Source organism: Sapajus apella, unplaced genomic scaffold (genome assembly GCF_009761245.1).
Source record: "Sapajus apella isolate SASKATOON/1434 unplaced genomic scaffold, GSC_monkey_1.0 scaffold1, whole genome shotgun sequence".
Classification (NCBI taxonomy): Eukaryota; Metazoa; Chordata; class Mammalia; order Primates; family Cebidae; genus Sapajus; species Sapajus apella.
Window position 1 is genome coordinate 66474313 of NW_022436941.1, and position 14763 is coordinate 66489075.

Below are 14763 nucleotides of genomic sequence, written 5' to 3' on the forward strand. Positions count from 1 at the left end.
CTCTCTCCCAGAGCATAGTCTCCTATTGTTCCAATATAAAGTGTTTATGCTCAAGACCTGACACTTGCCATCATCCTAGAATCTGTTGTATTGCAGTTCCTCTTACTGGCTGCCATGTCTTCCTTTGTCTTGATTTTCTTCTTCATTTCACACCCTCCAGTATGACATGAGAATGCATTGAGAAAGGATGCAGGAAGGTCTCTTTTTTTATTATTATTAAATTATTATTATTATTTTTTTCTTTTTTAAAATTTTTCTTATAGAGAGCGTGAACGCAGTCCCCCACTACCACAAGTTATGCAGTCGAGTTTCCCACATTTGGGGAAATCGCAGGGGTCAGCACATCTGGAGTGCAATGGATAAACCTTGCCCTGGGAAAACCACCTTCGTGATCTATTTTTTTTTTTTTTAAGATGGGGTTTCACTATGATGGCCAGGCTGGTTTTGAACTCCTGATCTCAGGTGATCCACCCACCTCGGCCTCCCAAAGTGCTAGGATTACAGGCGTGAGCCACCGCACCCAGCCAGGTCTTTTTTTTCTTGAGATGTTGCATGTCTGAAAATATGTTTATTCAACTCTAATGCTTAATTAATAGTTTTGTTAGATACAGATTCTAGGTTGAAAGTCATTTCCCTTTACTATGTTGGAGACGTTACTCTATTGTCTTTTCACTTAGTGTTGCCATTGAGAAATCAGCTATACTGCTTATTCCTAACCCTTTACATGTGACCTGTTAGCACACTCTAACCCCCAGAATTCCAGAAAGTTTTGGGATTTTTTTATCCTAGTGTTCTGAAATTTCACACTGATTGCTTTTTTGAGTGTCTTCTTCTCCTTCATTGGTTTAGCTCTCAATAGGCCCTTTCAACCTGGAAACTTAAGCCTCTAATTCTGGGAAATTTTAAAATATTATTTCTTCGATATTTTCTTCTCCACAATTTTTTCTTTTCCCCTTTTCTAATTTTTATCTATTCATCAGAAGGTAGATATTGAATTAATTCTCTAATGTCCTTGTGGTTTTGGCTGTCAATTCCCTCTATCTCTCTTTGTTCTACTTTATGAGAGAATTTTTCAACTTTATTTTCCCATAATTTGACTTTGTAACATCAGCATTTAGCATGTACTTTTCATGAACTTTTTCCTGTTCTCTGAGAGTCCCTATTATCATAGCACCATGTTTATGTTTCATGGCCGCATCTCTTCCCATGTCTCTCAAAGGACATTAAATTAGGATTTGTTTTACACTTTGTCCTGCTACCTGAATGGACGTTTTTCTCCTCTGATTTCAGTCTTCTCTTGGTTTGCATTTCACATTGGATTGCCCTGAAATATCTGATGATCATTGGCCATCATCATATGTAAGAATGAGACACCAAAAATGCTGGGAAGCTGTATCTGCACGAATGGAGGCTTTCAGGGGTTTCCAACTATCAGAACATGTAGGACAGCTCAGATCCTACAGGGAAGGACTCTCTAATACCCTAACAGAGATAGCTTCATGTTTGCCACCTTCTGCCTCACCCCACTCTCCAGTGTACTGGATACCCTTGAGCCCAGAGCTTCTTAGGTTCCATTTCTCCAAAAAATAAGCTTTGAGGACCTGAAGTCAAACTGCTTTTCATAGAGACTTTCCACCAGTGCCCCCGCTGCGAGCCTACTCCTCACCTGCCTTCTATGTTACCCAGCACCTCTGATTCTCGAGGCTTCCCAAAGTCCTGAAGGTGCCAGTTGCCCTGCTTCTCATTACCTCCTCCCTGAAGCCTTCACCGTACTCCACTCTGCTAAGTCTATTGTCACTCATTCATCCACCTTCAGCCTTTTTGGTTGGGGGAGAGGTGGGGGAGAGAGAGTCTGGCTTCGTCACCAGGCTGGAGTGCAGTGGCATGGTCTCCGCTCACTGAAACCTCTGCCTCCCAGGTTCAAGTTATTCTCCTGCCTAAGCCTCCCAAGCAGCTGGGATTATAGGCACCTGCCATCATGCCCAGCTAATTTTTGTATGTTTAGTAGAGATGGGGTTTCAACATGTTGGCCACGCTGGTCTCGAACTCCCGATCTCAGGTGACCCGCCCGCCTCGGCCTCCCAAAGTGCTGAGATTACAGTCATGAGCCTCCACGTCTGGCCTCCTCCAGCCTTCACGCATTGCAACGAAGGTTTATGCATGCCACCCAGTTTCATTAAAGATGGAGTAAAGCTTCTGTTTCTCTTTCTCCTTGTTATTTAAGCTAATATCTAAAAGAAAGGGAGTAGGAAAGTCTTTACTCAGCCTTCTTAAAATCAGAACCTATCCAATCTTCTGAAGTTCATTGCCAGACACCATTTTTCATTAACAAACAAATGTGGAAACTCCTAAGCTTATCTGCTATGTTAGCTTAAGTAGCTCATGCCGTTATTTCTTGACCTTTCCTAGTTCGTGGCATACGTAGAAATTTGCAAGTACACACTTTGCACTAGGCAGATAATTATTTCCTTCTTCTTCACTCCAGCTTCCTGTCCATCTGTCCTCACTGCATATTTTATAAGCACACAAATCAGTATGAAAAAAATGTCCCTAAGAAAGGCAGCCAGTCTTCAAAGAAGTGTAGGACATGCCCCATTTCATGGAGAGGGAGCTGTTTAAAAGTCACTGAAATGTTAACATGGTTAGAAAGATGTCGATTAGCAAAACAGAGATAAAGAAGCCATGCTTATAACACACTTGATTAACAGAATGACGAGGCTAATTAGAAAAATTTTAATAAAACATTCGGGTGTTGAAAGCTGATCTTTGATTAGCTGGAAATGAAAGAAAAATAATCCTGAACCATTTCTAAGTTTAGAAAGATTTTGTTTATCTTTCTTTGCTAGAGTTAGAGCCAGCAGTTCTGATGGTTTGGATTTCATATTCCTAGCCATTTGGGTGTTCAAATCAATGGTGCATTTCTGGGAACAGACTGTGCCACCACAGACAGCAGGCTGAGGAAGGAAGGCCCTCCACATGTGAGGCCCAAACACTCTCTCTCCTTCCCCCACTTCCACCAGCATCCTGGAATCAGTCAGGAACCCCAGGACATCAGCACACCAGGGAAGACTGTATGATACACCAAATCCTCCTTGGTCACCAGGGTTCCCAAGTTCCCAGCTGCTCACTGAGTTACATACCTTCCTTTAATGAGACTAGCACCTTAAAGTCAAGTAACTCTTCCTGTTACACACCTCAGTCTCGTTTTTAATAAATCTGCACTGTTGAAGTTGAGGCAGTAAAACAATGGCAGAGGGTGGGGGGTATTAATGTGGATGAGAGTCTCAGAATTTTTAAGAGTGTTTAGGGACAAAAAAGTCCTTTTACCTGGAAACCTACTTTAGACTTGAAATAAAGTTCATGTGTTCATGTAGTCATTCACTTTACAAATTCATTCGTTACCAACCGCTACGTGTAAGATTTGCAGCACAGCGAAAAGATGTGGAGTTTTACAATCAAACAGACCTGAATTCCCCTCCTGATTTCGAAAATACTTTTTCTGAACCTTAGTTTTTGCACTATAAAATGAAAATGATAACACCACCTTTGCAGGATTATTCTAAGGATTTGGAATAATGTACAAAAAATTACTGACATATGTTGATTATTTAATAATCGAGAGATCATCAAATAATTTTGAGACGGAGTTTTGCTCTTGTTGCCCAGGCTGGAGTGCAATGGCGTGATCTCGGCTCACTGCAACCTACATCTTACAGGTTCAAGCATTCTCCTGCCTCAGCCTCCCAAGTAGCTGGGGCTACAGGCATGCACCACCACACTCGGCTAATTTTGTGTTTTTTAGTAGAGACGGGATTTCTCCATGTTGGTCAGGCTGGTCTCTAACTCCTGACCTCAGGTGATTCTCCTGCTTTGGCGTCCCAAGGTTCTGGGATTACAGGCTTGAGCCACCGTGCCCGGCATTACCATTTTATTATTATTATATTACCTCTGTCAAGAGGTACAAGTGCTCAGTCCAATCTTCCATATTTACCCAAGGATAGTGCTTGTCAGCCGGCATCTTAGCTAAACAGAAAGAAATTCACATTCCCATTAGCTTTTTATTAACTCCTCTCAAACACAAGAGGTCTCAACCCCTGACAAAGACTTCCTCCTTGGCCAAACATTAGTTGGGCTCCTCTGAGCCATCTTGTTCACTAGGTCTTGAACTTGGCCTCTCACCCTTGACATTTGTCTGCTGAGCCCAGTCTTAGCAAATAATCCTGCTAAGCCAGTTTATTGAGAATCCACCTATCCTTGATGTCTAATTAGTTCCCCCTGAGTAATTTTCCATCTCCTGAACCCTCACTCTGACTCATTGGCTATAAATTCCCAGTTGGTTTTGCTATATTCAGAGTTGAGTTCAGTCTTTCTTCTCTATTTCAATGGTCTTTAATGACGCTTTCTTATTGTTTTCACAAGTGTGGTATGGTTTGAATGTTTGTCCCATCTAAATCTCATGCAGAAATGTGATCCCCAATACTGGAAGTGGGGCCTAGTGGGAGGTATTGCATCATGGGGGCGGATCCCTCATGGATGGCTTGGCACCATCCCCTTGGTGATGAGTGAGTTCTCACTCAGTTCCCAAGAGATCTGGTTAAGAGTTTGGGACCTCCCCTTTCTCGCTCTTGTCCTCTCTCTCTCCATGTGACACCGCCTGCTTCCCCTTCACTTTCTGCCATGATGGCAAGCTTCTGAGGCCCTCACCAGAAGCAGATGCTAGCATGCTGCTTCATGTACAGCCTGCAGAACTGCGAGCCAATAAACCTCTTTTCTTTACAAATTACCCAGCCTCAGGTATTTCCTTGTAGCAAAGCAAGAACCGACCAACACAAAGTGTCTGAATAATGTTTCTTCAACATCCCTCATCTCTCTCTGACTGGATGGAGCCACTGCCCATAAAGACAACCAGTGGAACTTGGCTTCCCACAGAGTTAGGACGTGTAAGCAGGGGAGACCAACTGATTCCCCTGAAGCCAGGACCACTAATCTATATGCCACACTGGACAAATACCCATCCTCTGAAATGCGGCAACACAGCCAGCTCCACTGGAGGCCCTGAAAGACATGTAGAGGGCTCCATTCCAGGCTCACTCTGGCCTCCTCTGCATGCCTACCACCGTTCTCCCTGGAAACTGCGTGGCTGCTCCTTGGCACCCAAGCCAGTCGCTTTGCTCTCCTTGTAGGGCCGCCCTTGCCCTCAGGGCACACCACATGGCCCTGATGAAAACCCACTCATCTTGTTTTTGCAGTGCCTCAGAGCCTTGCTGAGTGATTCAGTAAGAAATCTGACATCTCTATTGGCATGTGTCAATGGCTGATACTAATTCCAGGTTCCCCCTCTCACATTCACATTTATGGTACATCTGGAGCTTTTACTGATTCCGAATTTTGGGGCCCACTCATCCAGTTCTGTATTCTGGTGGAAAACAATTGGGTGGAGCACTTATGAAATGTAGATTACCATGTTAAATATAGATTACCAGGCATCTCCCCTGGATAGTCCAAATTTGGATTGAGGCACAGAAATTTAAGTTTTTAATAAACACTCCAAGGATTTTTTTTTTTTTTTTGAAATGGAGTCGCACTCTGTTGCCCAAGCTGGAGTGCGGTGGTGCGATCTCAGCTCACTGCAACCTGTACCTCCCATGTTCAAGCAATTCTCCTGCCTTAGCCTCCCAAGTAGCTGGGATTACAAATGCCCACCAACACACCTGGCTAATTATTGTATTTTTAGTAGAGACAGCGTTTCACTATGTTGGCCAGGCTGGTTTTAAATGCCTGACCTCAGGTGATCCATCCACCTTGGCTTCCCAAAGTGCTGGGATTACAGGCGTGAGCCACCGTGCCCAGTCCACTCCACGGGATTTTTATCTTCAGGGAAGAATAGGAAACACTGAAATTCTACTGTAATCCTGGTCATTTTACAGAACAGGACACAGAAGCCTGAAGAGCAGCAATGGCTTGTCCAAGGGTGCCCAGCGTCAGGTTTACTGCCCCCAGGGCAGTGACTGCCCTTCATCATGCAACCTCTGCTGGGGAAGAGTGGGGCTTTGTTGCTGGACTTTAATCATTGTGCTGAAGGTGGGTGGGGAGTCTGCTACGCCAGTAATCATGCCTCCTAAAATGCCTTGTAGCCGTGACTGTGGTCTAGCCTTGCTCCCATTTTGAAATAAGAAATTAGCAGCCCTGTGGGAAGTAGTGAGTGTTGCTTCCCTGTGCTTTTCCTGGGGATCTATGCTCTGGACTTTGGATCAGGAGAGCCAACTCCAATCTCCAGTGCCCTTGAATGAGTCACTTTATCCATCTGGGCCCCAGTGCCTTTATGTGTAAAATATGGTAATTGGACTAGATTAGGGTCCCAAAACTTTTTCCAAGAAGGACACCCCCCTGAGGTGCCCAGGAGCTGAGTGTGGAGTCAGTTACAGAAGAAAAAGAGCTTACATGCTGAAGAGGAGAGGGGAGCAAAAGAAGCCTGAGCAGCTCTGTGTGAGACATCCTGGAGTGGGAGGAGATGAGGCAGGGTCCTCTGCAGTCTGTTCCTCAAACCAAGTGATGGATGGACCCCTTCATATTCTTGAAAAGTTATTGCAGACCTCAGGTCTCATCATGTTACTCTCATTTTCATTTCTGTAATAATGTTATTTCAAGACATACAAACATAAAACTGTGTCTGAGCTCCATGATTGTAGATTACCCTCTCAGTCCATTTGGACTGCTGTAAGAAAATACTATAGATTGGGTAACGTGTAAGTAATAGTAATTTATTTTTCGCAGTTCTGAAGGCTGGTAATCCAAGTTCAGGGCCCCAGGAGACTCAGTCTCTGGTGAGAGCTGTTCCCTGCTTCCAACATGGCGTCTCCTTGCTGCATCCTCGTAAGTGGAAGAGCGGAAGAGCAAGGCCTCTCTCTGTAGATTTTTGTAAGGACGTTAATCTGGTTCACAGGCTGGAGCCCTCACTGACCCTCATGACCTAATCACCTCCCAGAGGCTCCACCTTAGAAAACATCATCTTAGTAATTAGGTTTTAGCATATGAATTTCATAGGGGCATATACACCCAAAACATAGCAATTATTGTATAATTAAAGAAAAATTTGAAACCAAATACCATGTCACTAATAAAATTTAAATTTTCCATGTCCAGTTTTGTAGAAACTAAATTGCTATTTTGGCGGTTAATGACAGAAAAATACTAGGTCAAGCTTGGTCTTATATTTATTTAGTCTGTTTCTATATTGTTAGCTTCAAAATACAACATAAGAATGCCTGTTTCCATACAAAACAGAAGTTCTAATACATCCCAGCCTTTGTTTTTAATTTAGGAGAAAGAAACCTTTCACTGAACCAACACTCTGTAAGTGAGCAATACGGGTGTCACTCGATAACTCTGTAAAGTCATCTCTATTTGAAGACATTAATCTGTTACAGATAATTATCATAGTGAAGACAAAAATTTTAATTCTTATAGAGAATTTGCAGATTCTTGACAAACCATCTAAGAACTCTGAAAAATGCTGAGTTTCACAAGATAAACTAAATATGCGTTTTTAGGAGAATTGGGTTCAAGTTAAGCCCTGTCACTAATAGCTATTGAAGTCTGGGCAAGTATTCACATCTTTGGACATCTGTTCTCTCATCTATAAAATTATCCAACGACTTCCATTTACCTCACAGGCTATCTGAAAGTAAACGAGAGAGTGTGAGGGTACTTAAACAATCCTCACAGTGATTACAAATGGAACACACAATCACAACCACAGGGGCAAGTGGCTGGAGATTTATCTCCAAGTGCCTTAAAATGTCCTGGTCGGCAGGGCGCGGTGGCTCACGCCTGTAATCCCAGCACTTTGGGAGGCCTAGGCGGGCGGATCACGAGGTCAAGAGATGGAGACCATCCTGGCCAACATGGTGAAACCCCGTCTCTACTAAAAAATACAAAAATTAGCTGGGCATGGTGGCACGTGCCTGTAGTCCCAGCTACTTGGGAGGCTGAGGCAGAAGAATTGCTTGAACCCAGGAGGCGGAGGTTGCAGTGAGCCAAGGTCGCACCACTGCAATCCAGCCTGGTGCCTGGTGACGGAGTGAGATTCTGTCTCAAAAAAAAAAAAAAAATGTCCTGGTCAACAGTCCCTGAGTAGCACGGAACAGGCATGAGTATCTTCTGGCCCTTCCAGTCCTTGGGTTCATGATGCTGTAACCAAGCAGCAAGGATGGTGGTTATTGGCCCATGAGCTAAAGATCTCAAATTGAATCAGGGCCCATTCATTGCTCTCTGCTGCCCTCTTAAGTATCGAAATTGGCCTTGCATCAGACGGGGTCTCAGCACGAAAGGCAGTGCAAGCCTTCTGGGCACCTCAGCTCAATTTCCTGACAACCGTTGCTCTGTATGCCTGTGCCCCTGTGTCTGTGTACATGTGCATGTGTGTGTATCGGCCTCCGCCAAAAGATATGTGAGTGAGGGTTTGCACTTCAAGTACTCCCCATTTCTTAGCCCCAGCCCCTCCTCAGGATTCCACTGTCCCAACCTCACCTTCAGGTTTTGTGTAAGCTCATCACCATTTGGAAGGAACTGTCTGTACAACTCCTTCTCCTTCTCGCTTGGTTGTTAATGGCTTAAGATAGATTTTGGGGCACAGATACCCCATAACGTTTTCTCATGTCTGCTGACCTGCAGTGGAATAACTTGCAATTATATAATAGGCACTGGAGTAATAAATACATGTGCTATGGTTTGAATGTATCCCCCAAATGTTATGTGTTGGAAACATATTGTGATGTAGCAAGAAGGACCTCACCAGATGATGGCACCTTGGTATTGAACTTCCCAGCCTCCAGAACTATGAGAAATAAATTTCCTTTTTAAAAATAAAATTACCTAGTCTGTTGAATTCTGTTGTAGAAGTGGAAAATGGACTAAGACAACATGCTTGTTCTACTTTTACATTAATGTCACAGGTCTATTTTAATGTCTAATCCTATTTTAGCTCTAATTTCATTTTAATTATTAATGTTTGCATTAGATTTTTGGATACCCTTGAGGGTTATGGCTTATTAAAAATATCTTTGTTTCTTGTTGGCCTCTCACAGCTTCATTAACCTTTAGATGAGAGAATTAATTTCCAAATGGATCACACAAGGTGGGCAAGATGACCTAGTGGGGTTAGAGGAGAAAAATTAGAATCTTTATTTTCACATTGTATATTTAATCTCATCCTTCTTAAATTTAAATTTTGGACAATGTTTTTACAATATGCCTATTAATGGACTAGTACAGGTATATAATTTATAAATAAATTGTGGGGTAATGCTAATTTTATTTATTTTTTCTTTTATTATTTAGTATTTATTTATTTATTTATTTTTCTTTTGAGACGGAGTTTCGCTCTTGTTACCCAGGCTGGAGTGCAATGGCAGGATCTCGGCTCACTGCAACCTCCGCTTCCTGGGTTCAGGCAATTCTCCTGCCTCAGCCTCCTGAGTAGCTGGGATTACAGGCACGCGCCACCATGCCCAGCTAATTTTTTGTATTTTTTTTTTAGTAGAGACGGGATTTCACCATGTTGACCATGATGGTCTCTATCTCTTGACCTCGTGATCCACCCGTCTTGGCCTCCCAAAGTGCTGGGATTACAAGCATGAGCTACCGTGCCCGACCCTTTTTCTGTTATTTTTGAGACAGAGTCTTACTCTGCTGCCCAGGCTGGAAGTGGAGTGGTGCAATCTTGGCTCACTGCAACCTCCACCTCCTGGTTCAAGCGACTCTCCTACCTCAGCCTCCCCAGTAGCTGGGATTACAGGTGCATGCCACCACGGCTGGCTAATTTTTTTATTTTTAGTAGAGACAGTGTTTCATCATGTTGGCCAGGCTGGTCTCAAACTCCTGACCTCAAGTGATCCACCTGCCTTGGCCTCCCAAAGTGCTGGGATTACAGGTATGAGGCACTGTGAATGGACAGAATGCTAATTTTATTTTATTTAGTTATTTTGTTACTGAAGGGATATCGAATCATAAAAGTTTGGAGTTCTCTATTCCAAAAGAGTAGCTGTCATCCTGCCTGTATTTCAGAATCACTAAGAGAGAGTTTTAAATAAATTACATTACGCCTCACCCCGTCCCAGACTCAGTGAACCCCAATCTTCAGGGATGAGGTATGGGATATGTGTATTTTCAACAAGCACGTTCTGGTGATTCTGAAACAAACCTCCCTGCTAAAAACTTCATTGTTATCTAGAGCTAAGTACATTTACCAAGGGCAAAGTAGATATCTTTTCTTGTTCACCTTTGTATCTATATATATAGCATGGTGCCTAACACAGAGTAAATGTTCTATAAATGTTAGCCAAAGGAATGAATGATGAGCAAACGAGCCACAACCCAGAGATAGCCTGTAACTCCCCCAGTCTTTGTTTTCATGCTGAGTGTTTTCATATGATTGTTTTACACAGTCAAGAACCTTTTATAGGACGGGTATTGTGACTCACACCTGTAATCCCAGCGCTTTGGGAGCTCACATGAGGTCAGGAGTTCAAGACCAGCCTTACCAACAAGAAGAAATCCTGTCTACTAAAAATACAAAATTAGCTAGATATGGTGGTGCATGCCTGTAGTTCCAGCTACTCGGGAGGCTGAGGCAGGAGAATTGCTTGAACATGGGAGGCGGAGGTTGTGGTGAGCCGAGATTGCGCCATTGCACTCCAGCCTGGGCAACAAGAGCAAAACTCCATCTCAAAAAAAAAAAAAAAAGAGCCTTTTATATATAAAGTAGGGTGGTTTATTTTGATCCCTTTTAGTAAACGGTTGTTTAATACGTATTTTAGCATTATTTAGCATTTAGTATTTCCTATTATCAATTATACTATTTAAAAAAAATATTGGCTGGGCCTGGTGGCTCACACCTGTAATCCCAGCACTTTGGGAGGCCAAGTGGAAGAATCACTTGGGCCGTGGAGTTCAAGGCTGTAGTGAGCTGTGATCGCACCACTGCAATGTATTTAGCTTGGGGAACAAAGTAGGACCCTATCTCCAAAAAAAAAAAAAAAAAAAAAGTATTTATGTCTAAAGCTTTCTTGTGTATATCCAATTATATGCTTAGAATAGAGCCTCAGAAGTAGGATTTCTAGGCCTGGTGTGCTGGCTCATGCCTGTAATCCCAGCACGTTGAGAGGCCAAGATGGGTAGATCACCTGAGGTCAGGAGTTTAAGACCAGCCTTGGCAACATGGTGAAATCCCGTCTCTGCTAAAAGTACAAAATTAGCCGGGCATGTTGGCAGGTGCCTGTGATCCCAGCTACTTGGCAGGCTGAAGCAGGAGAATCACTTGAACCCAGGAGGCAGGAGGTTGCAGCGAGCCAAAGATCGCATCACTGCACTCCAGCCTGGGCGACAGGAGTAAAGCTCTGTCTCAATAAAAAAAAGTAGGATTTCTAAGTCAAAGAGTAAAAACCTTTATTTTCTTTTTCCCTATGGCAATTCTTTTCTTTTTTTTTTTTTTTTTTTTTTTTTTGAGACGGGGTCTTACTCTGTCACCCAGACTGGAGTGCAGTGGTACAATCATGGCTCACTGCAGCGTTGACCTCCCAGTTTCAAGTAATCCTCCACCTCAGCCTCCTGAGTAGCCAGGACCAGAGGTGCACACTGCCATGCCTGGCCAATTAAAAAATAAAAAAAACTTCTTGTAGAGAGGGGGTCTCACTACATTGCCCAGGCTGATCACAAATTCCTGGGTTCAATTATCCTGCCACCTTGGCCTCCTAAACTGCTGTGATTACAGGCAAGAGCCATTGTGCCTAGCTGAGAGAGTAAGGCCATTTTAAAGGCTATAGCTACTGTGGGAAGAATCAACTAACATTGAACCCAGATCTGGTCAAGGCCTTGATTGCAGGGTCCTTGTGGTCTGGCAGAGTGAGAATCTTCAGCAAGGCTTTTTGGTGTGGCAAATAGAGTGTTTGATTGCCTCCTTGTCCCTGTTTCTACCACTGACAGGTTGTGGCACTTAGATTCTTCAAGCCTAAGTTTCTTCACCAAGAATGTGAATATTCATAGCTATGGGACAGGGCTGCTAATTCAGAAACACTATCCAATGATAGCGCTAAAAGCATTAATTTGTGTATTTGACAGCTCCAAAGAGGCAAAAAATTAGAGTCTAGGAGTGGCTCTTATGAAAAGACACCACTCCATTTCCTTTATGTTGAAATATACTGTTTACCCAAAAGGAGGTTTGATTGCTAGTTCCTTAGGTCGGGGACCAAGAGATCCCACAACTCCAGGCTCAGCCCCTGAGGAAGGTTCAGAGTTGTTTAGAAACTCTGGCCAATGGGTCGCTTTGGAAATATCAAAGGTGTGTATCGTTGTTTGCAAAAGGTAGTGCTGCTGTAACTGACACACACACACACAAAATCATGAGGCTGGGTGCTGTGGCTCATGCCTGCAATCCCGACATGGGAGGCCAAGGTGAGAGGATTGCTTGAGGCCAGGAGTTCAAAAGCACCCTGGCAACATAATAAAGACCTGTCTCTATTAAAAAAATAATAAAACAAAATAAAATAATGAGTGGTCTGAGCACTCTTTCTCTTCATGGTGTGCCAAAAAAACTGATCAGGGAAGTTCTTGCTCGTAGTGCCAAGCCACTCTAAATCGGAAGCAGCTCCCACTTCCTGTTCTTCAATGATTGCTTACTCCAGAAACCACCAAGCAGATGGCAAATGTTTGACTGTCCGTTGGCATGTCTAATTGGGTCCCAAAATCATGGTCTGCGTTTCATCTTTGCTTTTTTTGTTGTTTTGTTTTGTTTGAGATGGGGTCCCATTCTGTCACCCAGGGTGGAGTGCGGTGGTGTGATCTCGGCTCACTACAACTTCCACCTCCCGGATTCAAGCGATCCTCCCACCTCAGCCTCCCAAGTAGCTGGAATTACAGGCACATGCCACCATGCCTGGTTAATTTTTCTAGTTTTAGTAGAGATGGGGTTTCACCATGTTGGCCAAGCTGGTCTCGAACTCCTGACCTTAAAGTGATCTGCCTGCCTCAGCTTCCCAACATGCTGGGATTACAGGTGTGAGCCACCACATGTGGCCTGGTTTTGGTTTTGAACCTCCATCTCATTCTGTTGCCCAAGCTGGAATGCAGTGGCTCTATCATGGCTTACTGCAGCCTCAACCTCCTGGACTCAAGTGATCCTCCCACTTCAACCTCCCGAGTAGGCTAGGACTGCAGGGGTGCAGCACCATGCCCAGCTAATTTATTTTTAGTTTTTAACTTTTTGCAGAGATGGGGTCTCACTGTGTTGCCCAGGCTGGCATCTTTGGTATAGGGCTGTATTTTCAAATTTGTGTGTGTTTAAGGACAACTCAAGGTATTCAGAAGATGTGCAGATTCCTGGTCCAACCCCTAGAGAGTCTGATTCTTTAGGTCTGCAGTGGGGCCCGGGAAACATCAGCACAGTAGAAGCAGCCCTACCCAGATAAGAACCAGAAGACTGGGCTCCGTTTATATCAGCATAAACCTGATAAGTCACTTCACCTCATTGTGTCCTCTTTCTTCATTGTAAAGCTTCCTTTTTATGAGGGGAGCAATACTCAATCATCACGAGGCTGGTTGCCAAAAGATCACATTAGAAACTGTAGACCGGAAAATTTGCATCACTATCACTAAATGCACATACTCAAGGTCTTACAATTTTGGCTTCTGCCTTGCACAGTGAGAAAACCTGGACAGCACCTGATTAGGTAACACTGTATCCCCACTGTGAGCCTCTGCCCTGTGATGAAGACTCTCTTTTGTGCTTATGTGTTTTGCGGTGACAGATCACAGCTGGCCTCCCACCAGGCAATGTCTTCTGACTTCCTGCATGGCGGTCCTTTTGCTGGGCGTGATCACTGCTGTGATTGGTCTTGGGATCACCTTTGGAATACCTGTAAAACCTGCAAGTATGTGTCACTTCTGGGTTACCAATCTGTCAATAATTCACTCAACCAACAAGAATATATTTATACTCCATATATTTCTAAAATGGTGAGTCTACTGATAATGTTCAGCTTGAGGGAGGCGGCAGGCTGCTCTGTTCATTTCACACATCTCATCTTTATTTTATTCTTAACAAACCTGCAGGGTGCTATCACCATTATGACCGAAAGTTGATGGGGGAGGCAACTTGCCCCAGATCGTATCACAAATACATTAATAAGCCAGGTTTCTGATGCAGGTGAGCCTGACTCTGAAGCCAGGATACAGTTTCCACCTTCCGAGAGTTTCCACTGTGATGAGACTGGGGAAACAGTGGTGGGCAATACAGAACAGCATACAACCAGGAACTAGGTGGAGTGAGATGATACGTATTTCCAGTAATTTGAGAGAAATCAGCTAGAGCTGGTGCTGAAGGGACACAGTCATGAAAGCGAGAACTGGAGCCAAACCTTGTTGGGGGTTTCAGATTTAGACTGAGGTTTGGGAAGAGGTCTGTCAGAGATGAAAACTGTATACCTTCTGATGGGATACAAAGGATTAGGACTTCACCTTACATCATACTTGAAGTATTGTGAAGAAGAGAAGTGAAAAATCACACTGAGTTGTTAAGGGGTGGGGGTGAGTGAAAAAGGAAGGATTGTGGTCCAGTCGCATTGAATTGCATTGCAGACACACATCTGCACATTCACACCCTGCTTCCTCTTGCCACACTCTGGCAGACGCTCTTCCTTCTGCCATCATGCCCTTCTTCCATTGCTTGTTCGGCTTGTTCATATAGGGTTTAATACTAATCTTAGGTGT

General features: G+C 43.7%; 1 non-coding gene across 1 annotated transcript; it reads right to left on the reverse strand.

Moving 5' to 3' along the window:
* Nucleotides 1-259: 259 nt before the first annotated feature.
* LOC116554631 lies at nt 260-421 on the reverse strand. Its single transcript, XR_004270258.1, has one exon. It is a non-coding gene; the product is annotated as a U1 spliceosomal RNA (small nuclear RNA).
* Nucleotides 422-14763: the final 14342 nt, after the last annotated feature.